Source organism: Physeter macrocephalus, chromosome 13 (genome assembly GCF_002837175.3).
Source record: "Physeter macrocephalus isolate SW-GA chromosome 13, ASM283717v5, whole genome shotgun sequence".
Taxonomy (NCBI): Eukaryota; Metazoa; Chordata; class Mammalia; order Artiodactyla; family Physeteridae; genus Physeter; species Physeter macrocephalus.
Window position 1 is genome coordinate 48,165,424 of NC_041226.1, and position 9,481 is coordinate 48,174,904.

At 39.5% G+C, this 9,481-nt stretch overlaps 1 non-coding gene across 1 annotated transcript; it reads right to left on the reverse strand.

Moving 5' to 3' along the window:
* Positions 1–626: 626 nt before the first annotated feature.
* TRNAV-UAC (transfer RNA valine (anticodon UAC)) lies at positions 627–698 on the reverse strand. The gene has a single exon. It is a non-coding gene; the product is annotated as a tRNA-Val (tRNA).
* Positions 699–9,481: the final 8,783 nt, after the last annotated feature.

The window sequence follows — 9,481 nt, forward strand, 5'->3', positions numbered from 1 at the left end:
TGTCCTGTCCTCCACCTTATGGAATCTATTTTTTCTTTAGCTCTTTACACACTTAAAGTCCCCTTTCAGATTGTTCTATCGCTCCTAGTTCCTCCCCTGTAAATTCTTTTTTTAAAATTGAAGTATAGTTGATTTACAATGTTTCAAGTGTACAGCAAAGTGATTCAGTTAAATATATATATGTATTTTAATATATACATATTCTTTTTCAGATTCTTTTCCATTACAGGTTATTATAAGATATTGAATATAGTTCCCTGACAGGGAGATCACCTCTGTGCTTTGTGACCATGAGAGGGGTGGGATAGGGAGGGTGGGAGGGAGGGAGACGCAAGAGGGAAGAGATATGGGAACATATGTGTATGTATAACTGATTCACTTTGTTGTAAAGGAGAAACTAACACACTATTGTAAAACAGTTATACTCCAATAAAGATGTTAAAAAAAAAAAATAGGTGAACCCCAATTTGGGGCCTGCTTTTCCAATGGAAAAAAAAAAAAAAAAAAAAAAAGAATATAGTTCCCTGTGATATACAGTAGGTCCTTGTTGTTTATTTAATTTAGTTTGATTAAATTAAATTAAATTAATTAATTTTTTGGCCACATGAGGATTGAGGGATCTTAGTTTCCCCGACCAGGAATTGAACCCAGGCCACGGCAGTGTAAGTGCCGAGTCCTAACCACTGGACTGCCAGGGAACTCCCTCTGTTTTATACATAGTAGTTGTAATTCTTTCTTTCATGGTGCATCTCTTTCATGGCAGCTGGTTTTCTCTTGTGTTATAATTTTTAACAGTGAACTCATCTTCAGTGGGAGCTGTCCAAAGGGTCCAACCATGCCGTAGATTGTGGCAGTATCCAGTGAGATGGGTTCCCATTCGTTTCTTTTATCCGAAAGGAGGTAAACAGACCCAGCGCAGTTTCTGTTGCTAACAAGGCCTAGAGTGTAGGCCCAAGGGAGAGGCCTACAGATCACTTCTTCCATGCCTTCCTACCCGACTTTGACAGCCAGCATGTATTGATACCTATACTTTCTAAGATATTGATAAAGGCCCTGTAAAAGACCATCTTCCTCTTATTTTTCCAGAATTGTCACTCTGATGTGGAAACCAGATGACCCTGACAGGATTCTGGTTATTATTCAGTACCAAGTTTTCTTAAGGTGTTTACTAAATTGATTGAGTGGTGATTTTTTTCCCCCTTGCGTACAGAAGTGAAGCTGATGGGTGGATATATTTCTAGAGTCTTTTTTTGGGGGTGGTAATTACAGACAGTTTATTTTCTTTATACATTTTTATATTTTCCAAATTTTCTACAATAAATACTTTCGATAAAAACATAATTTTAAACACCTCTTTTCAGTTCCAGTTTTCTTAGGTTTCTCAAATCATCAGTCTACTTTTCAACTTCCTCAAGATTTCCCAAACACAGTTACTAGGCTTTCTTTTTCATGGGTCATACTATCTATCTGTCCAATTTCCCACTAAGATTTCACAGACTTAGGAAACAATATATGTCAAATATTCCAAGAGAATCTGGTTTCACTCTCATACTTGTAAAATCAATATTTAATTCAGAAAGTGTGGTTGGTTACTGTACGTATAAGGTTTTTCAGCTTCTCCATAGGCCACCCTCCCTCCCAATTTTCTCTGCATTTTCTTTCTAGAGTCTTATTATTTAATAGCTTGAAGAAAGTTTTACAGTTTTTATTGCACAGAAATAATAAATATGTTTATTGTTATGTTCACACACAGAGTATACTGTGCTGTTTTTCCCAACACATAAGCACCTCCTCAGACTTTGTGGAACTCCTGGAAGTTGATGGTATGTAGTCCTTTGATAGAGATAGCAGATTCTTATACTAGATGTAGATCAAAGAAATGGGATTTACTGGTATTTCAGGAATGAATAAGACTTTGATTTCTCCATCAAGGAGTTTATAATCTAGAAGAGATATATACGCTAAGGTAATGTCAAGGGTACTATAGAACAAAGTACTGTCTTGGAGGTAGGTATAAAGAGCTATGGGAATAAAAATGCAAGAGTAATTAATTCTGCCAGATGGAAAAGCATAAGGGAAAACTAGAGGAAAAAGGCAACCTGGCTGCTCTTAGATGAGGATTTCACTAGGTATGTGAGGTAGGAGGGCATTTGTGCAGAAGGAATAGCTTGAACAAAGACAGATGTGACTACCACACTATTTGGTTGCAAGAAATAATACATCTATTTCTTTTTTCTGAATAAAATGAAATCTGGTTCAGGATCCTCACACCCTCTTTGTCAAGAAGTACAGTGTGTCATGTTTTTTCGGGTGGGGACACCAGTGGGTAATGTACACAGTATAAACACTTTGGGCATGGGCCCCTAGTCTTGGGGCATCCCAGTGGCCACTGAGATATTCATGGTTCAAGCTCCCTAAGTCCATATGAAGGGTACTCACAATGCCTACTACTCTCCAGTGCTTACTTCCAAGAGAGTAGGGGTCTTCATGGGGGTTTGCAGATATTCTGGGGGCTGGACTGGGATCACATGGCTTTGTATGCAGTTTTATTTAATGCTCAATTTTCCATTCGGCACCTCATCTCTGCCTTACACCATGCCTACTGCCTAAAGAGTAGACATCACAAGCCTGGTTCAGTGACAGAGAATAAAGCTTTTGCATCTTTTGAGGGTGGGGAGGGATAGTTCCCTGACTGTAGAGGGTAGGGTAGGGGTCTAGGGTCCAAATGCTCTTTGTGCAGACTTTCAGTCAAGTCTTCTCTTTTCAGCAACTCCCTCTTTCTCCATCTTTAGTGCCTGATGCTTCCGGCACGTGAGCCTGAAGACCAGAGTAGCAGGGTTCTGGTCAATATCCCCCTCTGAATGTTCTTAGGTTTTACCTTCCCCCACTCGGTAAACTAGTTACTACCTCTCCATCCACTTTCTGTCTTCATGTTTTGCTGTTCAGGGCAACTAGTACCACTGATGAGAAATTTTTTATTGCCTCTTGTTCTTCTTGTTGGTTTTGGATGGTATCTGAGGAGAAGACTACTCCACCACCTTTGAAGTATGCATTCTTCAAATTAAAAAATTTTGGGGGGAATTCCCTGGCAGTTCAGTGGTTAGGACTCAGCACTATCACTGCCAGGGCCTGGGTTCCATCCCTGGTCGGGGAACTAAGATCGCACAAACTGCACGACGCGGCCAAAAGAATTAATTAATCAATTAATTAATTAGAAAAAAATTTCTCCTTTCTGACACTTTCCAATTTATGATAATTTTTTCCCCCTTAGGCCGTTAGACTTTCATTTACTCTTCCTTGTGTTGAAAATGAGGATTCCATCCTAATATTCTCTAATTTAAAATTTTAATTTTTATTTTATCAGTTATTAATGCATATAATTTAAAGAATGAAATAGTCCTGTAAGGGTCATTATGAAAATTAGCTGTACCTACTTTCCTCTGCTCTCTGTCTTCCATTTTCCAACTCTCTGGAAGCATCCTCTATCAAACTTGTATCTGTTACTTTTTTTTTTTTTTTTTTTTTTGTGGTACGCGGGCCTCTCACTGTTGCGGCCTCTCCCGTTGCGGCGCACAGGCTCCGGACACGCAGGCACAGGCTCCGGACGCGCAGGCTCAGCGGCCGTGGCTCACGGGCCCAGCCGCTCCGCGGCACGTGGGATCCTCCCGGACCGGGGCACGAACCCGTGTCCCCTGCATCGGCAGGCGGATTCTCAACCACTGCGCCACCAGGGAAACCCTATCTGTTACTTTTGATGCTTGCATCCATATCACTAAACAACTTGCTAATAGTGCTACATCTTGATTTTTCAGTATTGTTTATTCACTTCCCGCTGTGGAAGATGAGAATTTAGCAACCTTACCCACTATTCTCAAATATGCATACCACCTCCTCATTCACCCTATATAGATGTCATAATTTATTGAAATTAGTCTTCAGCATTTATAAGATTTGTAACTATTCGTAAGATTATGACTTTAGGACTATGTGACTGTTATTTACACATGAGCTATGTGGTATTCTATGATTGTTTTTCCTTTCTTGTACCATTTTGAAAAATTTCAATGAAGTATATAACCCTCCTGTTCTTTTTTAAAAATTTATTTTTATTTAAAAGATTTTTTTTTTGATGTGGACCATTTTTGAAGTCTTTATTGAATTTGTTACAATATTGCTTCTGGTTTTTTTTTTTGCTTCTGTTTTATGTTTTGATTTTTTGGCCGTAAGGCATGTGGGATCTTAGTTCCCTCACCAGGGATTGGACCCACACCCCCTGCATTGGAAGGCAAAGTCTCAACCACTGGACCACCAGGGAAGTCCTTAACTCTTCCATTCTTTAGTTTGCCTTTCTTTCTGTTTCTTTCCCCCTCAATCATTTCTAAACTCCCTTCTGATTGTATTCAAGCCCAGCAGGTGTTTTATCAATTTCATCCTCCTGGATCCACCCGTCTTAAAGGCCTTTTGACCTCGAGTCTGAACTGTGTCCTTTATCTCCGGTGTACACCTGCCATCCTGAACTTCTCCTTCACCAGTATTCTGGGACACCCTTTGCCTCTCTCTTGAGTTGGTTCCCCTGTTTTTTAGATCCCGTGTCTTCCTCTTTCTTTGTTTCCCCCTTGTTATTGTGGAACACCTCTTCTAGTAGCTTCCTGAGTAAGGGTGCATAGGAGATAAACTTGATAAACATGTCTGGAAATCTTTAAGTGCCCTCACACTGAATTCATATTTTGGCTAAGCGAATATTCTAAGTTGGAAATAGTTTCCCTCAGACTTTTGAAGGCATTGTTCAATTATTTTCTAATTCTAATCTTGGAGGTTGACACATCTGGAACTATTCTGATGCTTGCCTCAGTGTATATAGTTTTTTCTCTCAAAGCTTCTAGAATCTTTTCTTTACACCAGTTTTCTGAAATTTCATGAGGAACACCCCTAATGTTCTTGCTATAGCTCTGTTTTTATATAGTGTGTTAGGCACTCAGTTGGTCTTTCCCATTTGGAAACTCATTTCTTTGGGAATTTTATTGAATTACTGTTTGATTTTTTTTCTCTCTATTTGTTTTTTTCTGTCTTTCTGGAATGCCTATTATTTGGATGTAGTACAATCTGTATTGATGTCCTACTTTCACAATTGAAAAAAATGTCTATTTTTCATCTTTTAGTCTTTTGCCCTACTTTTAGGGGGATCTTTTTTCAACTTTATTTTCTAACTCTTCTTGAGTTTTTCTCTTTTTTTTTTTTGCTGTTTTATTTGATTTCTATAGACTCTCTTTGTTCTGTTTATTTTTTGAAAAATGTTATTCTATTCTTGTTTCTTCGATATAGTATATTATCCTATTTCTTTGAGGATATTGACAATAGGTTGTTTTTGTTTTTTTTTCCTGTACAGTCTTTGTTTCTTCTGATTATTTGTATGTTCTTTCTCACAGTCGAGATATTTCTCACATCCTTGGCGACCCTATTTAACATCGGACACTAAAAAGCTGACTGGAAACACTGCACATATGAGTGAGCTTTTTGACTGTGGGCTTCATCATGGAGGGTCTGCTTGGGTATTTTTTGGGGGGTGTGTGTGTTTAATATCCCTGATGTGTGTATCATTAGATTTTTCCTCCAAGGTTTCCAAAGCAAAGAGTCCAGTCCCCTGTCAGAGCAGTTCTGCTCAATGTATACAGTTCACCCAAGGAGCTGTTGAAATGCGGATTCTGATTCAGTAGGTCTGGGGTGGGACTGAGATGCTGCGTCTAGTCTCTAACCGTTGCTGTGGTCCATGGACGCATCTTGATTAACGTGGAAAGAAGGCTTATGATCCTGGCTGCTAATTCTGGGAGTCATTTTGGAGAAAAGGCCTGGGGGTCGCAACATCTGGTATGTGATGCTTGCCTCCTTTGCACTTAATCCCCTGGCTTTCCGCATGGTGGTGGCCCGGCCCACGTGCCCCATGCTTCACCCAGCTCCAGAGCAGGAAGGGCTCCTGGCTCAGCTGGGGAAGGGGGAAGGAGGGGAGGGGCAGTTGCTTGGTCAAAGGAAGAATGCTAGGCTCCCTCAGCTGCTGATTTTAGGATTCTGCTTTCTTGGACTTCTTACTTTATTTTACTCTCATTTGTTCTTCCTCTTTCCAACCCCTACTTTGAAAGTTATTATTATTTTTTGCTATTATGTCTCCCATTCTCTTTGCCCTTGGGAGTGGTGTGCTTAACAAAACCCTCTCTACTGTAGTTCTGGGGAGTTTCAGGAGAGAGAATAAACGTATGTGTTTAATCCACTATCTTTAACTACAAACCCTCCCTAGCTGATCTTTTACCTTATGCTTCTGACTGTTGTCCCCACCTGGAAAATACAGTTCACAGTACACAATTTATGGGACTTTGTTTCCCAGCTGAGATTGACTTGCTTGCCTTTCCAAGTTTGAGTAACCTGGGCTCATAAATTTCGACATATCACCTTAAAGTCTGTCTACGCAAATGAGACAAACATCATTATTTTATTGATGAATTTCCAATATTATCTCTGGTCTGGGGCTCATAAGGACCATTATTTTTTCTGCACGTCTGGGAGCAACTATAAGGGCATCATTTCATTAATATGAGGCTCCTACTTGTCTTAGAACTGATGTGTTTATAGCTGAAGAGAAAGCTGATTTTTTTATTACCATATGGAACTCCAGCTTAGTTCTACTTTTTTTAATTTCCCTCTCTTTCCAGATAAGTGTACAGATAAAGGGGATATCACAAAGAGATGTTCTGTGATGATCTAGGTTTCTTTTCTCCTTTTTCTTTTTCTCCCCTGCTAAACTTCCCAACAGGGAGCTGACACTAGATATTTACTAGAAATAATATTTGGCATGTTGAGGGAATTGAAATTTGGAATAAGGGTGACTCTGAGATTCCATGACCCTGTGGCAACTTGCACGTTGATGGTGCATCCCTGAGTGAGTGTTTTTCTTTTGCTGAACCTGATGGTATGAGGAAGTATAGTGGCCAAGCACATACACATAGCCTTTGGAGTCACACAGACTCGAGTTCACTCCACTTACTAATGGGATTGACTGGTACAAAATGCTTAATCTTTATAAGCTCCTGTTTCCTCACCTGTAGAGGAGGAAAATTAATACCTGTTCTACAGGTTATTGTAAAGATTAAATGTGATAATGTACGTAAAACGTTTAAGACAGTGGCTGACCCTTAGGACACCCTTACTGTTCGTGGTTGTTACGGGGGAGTTACTGATGTTTCTCTTTCCCTCTTCCAATATAGAGAATCTAGCATATTCTGCAATTGCAAGAGTTCAAGTCTTCTCCATCTGTTTGTGTTAGATAACAGAAGACCTTTGAGTCACACCCCTAATGATATATTTGCCAGCCCTTTAGAAGTTATTTATGACGGAGACTTTAAAAAATCTCCCAAAAGAAGAGAAAAATTTTTTTTTTCAGAATCTCCTGATCCTTAAAAAAATCAAATAGTTAAAAAAAAAATTCTAGCTACTTTGGCTCTATGAAACCCATTAAGATAAAAGCGTAGAATTAGGGGGTTTTCGAATAAAAAATCTTCGTGCAGAGTGCCAGACCAATTCTGAAGGGTGTACAGTTATGCTGTAACTCCTCAGGTGACTTTTAGTATTCAAATTATTTATATATTTATATATTTATTTTTATGAAATATTACATGATAAAACATTGAACAAGCGCCAGAATGGATGTAAAGAAACAAGCTGACTTTGCCTTCTTCACGATAGAAAAATGATTGGTATGATTGCATTACTTTGTTTCTCCTTTCAGTCTCTTTTTCTCTACTTTCTTTCTTTCTTTTTAAAAATATTTATTTATTTGGCTGTGCTGGGTCTTAGTTGCAGCACGCTGGATCTTTTTTTGTTTGTTTTTTTAGTTGCAGCATGCAGGCTCTTAGTTGCGGCATGCGGGATCTAGTTCCCTGACCAGGGATCGAACCCTGGTCCCCTGCATTGGGAGCATGGAGTCTTAACCGCTGGACCACCAGGGAAGTCCCTCTTTCTTTTCTTTTTTCTTTTTCTCAGGTGGAGACAAGATGGAAGGTTGTAAGGGCTAAATTAGACAGGATGGAAATACTCTGCTGGCCTAGTTTGCTATAACTTCCCTCTATGACTACCCAGTGCAGCTAGGACCTAGAAATACCTGTCCTGTTACTAACCTGTCATTTAAGACAGCCCCAAATGGTTTAGTGTGATTTAATCACACACTCTCTTTCTTTCCCAACAGCTTAGTGCAGAGTCCCTATCATGGCTTCTTATCAATATGGGACACCAATGAATGCCTTTGAATTCTTAGTGTTTTTGGAAACTCTTGGCATTGCATCCAGTGTGGCCTGAATGCCCAGCCTGTGTTCTTTTTACACATTTCCTTCAGGTAGCACTGTCTCAGTGGTCTAGCCTAACTCCAACTTGCAAGTGATGTTTCCACCATCAGTCTTTGGTTGTATGAACCTTTAGCTCCAGCAGATGCACTCATCCGAGCAGGGAAAGAGATGCAATGAAGAGGCCAACCTTACAACAGTCCAGGGCTCTACGTGGGAGGCACAATCCGGGAGTAAAATTCCCCTGTGCCCTACAAGGCTCTCTCCTGGCACTAAGAGGAACCATAGGAAGGAAAGACTGGCCAGCCTGAGATGCGACCTGACTTTGATCTTGGGCCTGCTGTGTCACATTTTTCCCATGACATTAGTTTTTCGATTAACCTGGGGCAAATGGTATGATTTACTAAAAGCTTAAAAATTAGAAGAAAAAGGCCAAAAATATGTTTCTACTTTCGGTCTTTGATTGACAGAGGAGAAGACACTAGTATTTATTATTAGGTATATTCACAGCTTAAAAAAAAAAAACCCCTGCTTTTGAAGAGCAAAACAATTTATTTTCAAGACGCCACTTTTCATTTTTTCCAAAACTGGATCATCGCAGTATTCTATCTTCCTAATTGTAATGTTTCCCTGGAGTGTTGTTTATGTAGAAAGTAGTTTCTCAGATTTAAAAAAAATCACATGATTTAACATTTCAAAATTTCTTGGTGTGATTGCCTTAAAATCTTTCTCCTGATTATCAATGAAAGCCCTCAGGAGCCTGGGGACCCAGCCTTTTCTCTTTCAAGTGGGCTCAGAATCAGCAGGCTCCTGCATTTCAGAATATGATTTTAGGGCTGTAAGGAAAATTCAGCATCCCAGATTTGAAATTTGATGCCAACTTCTAGTCACTGTCCATCTTTTCTTCTTTTCTTCCTCACTCCTGTAGCTCCATGCACTGAACTCTCCCAGGACATCAAAAGGAGCCGTGCTTTGAGGGGGCAAAAATCACACTCAAAGGACATTCCGTTTCAGTGTTTAAAATTTAAATTGTGATTCTACTTTATAAGGACCATGTTTTCTTCTCTATTTTTTTCTTAGAACCCAACCCATTATGGAATTATAACACATGGGAAAAAAATGCTGAGAAGAAATTAGTTAAAAATTGTATTGGAAAA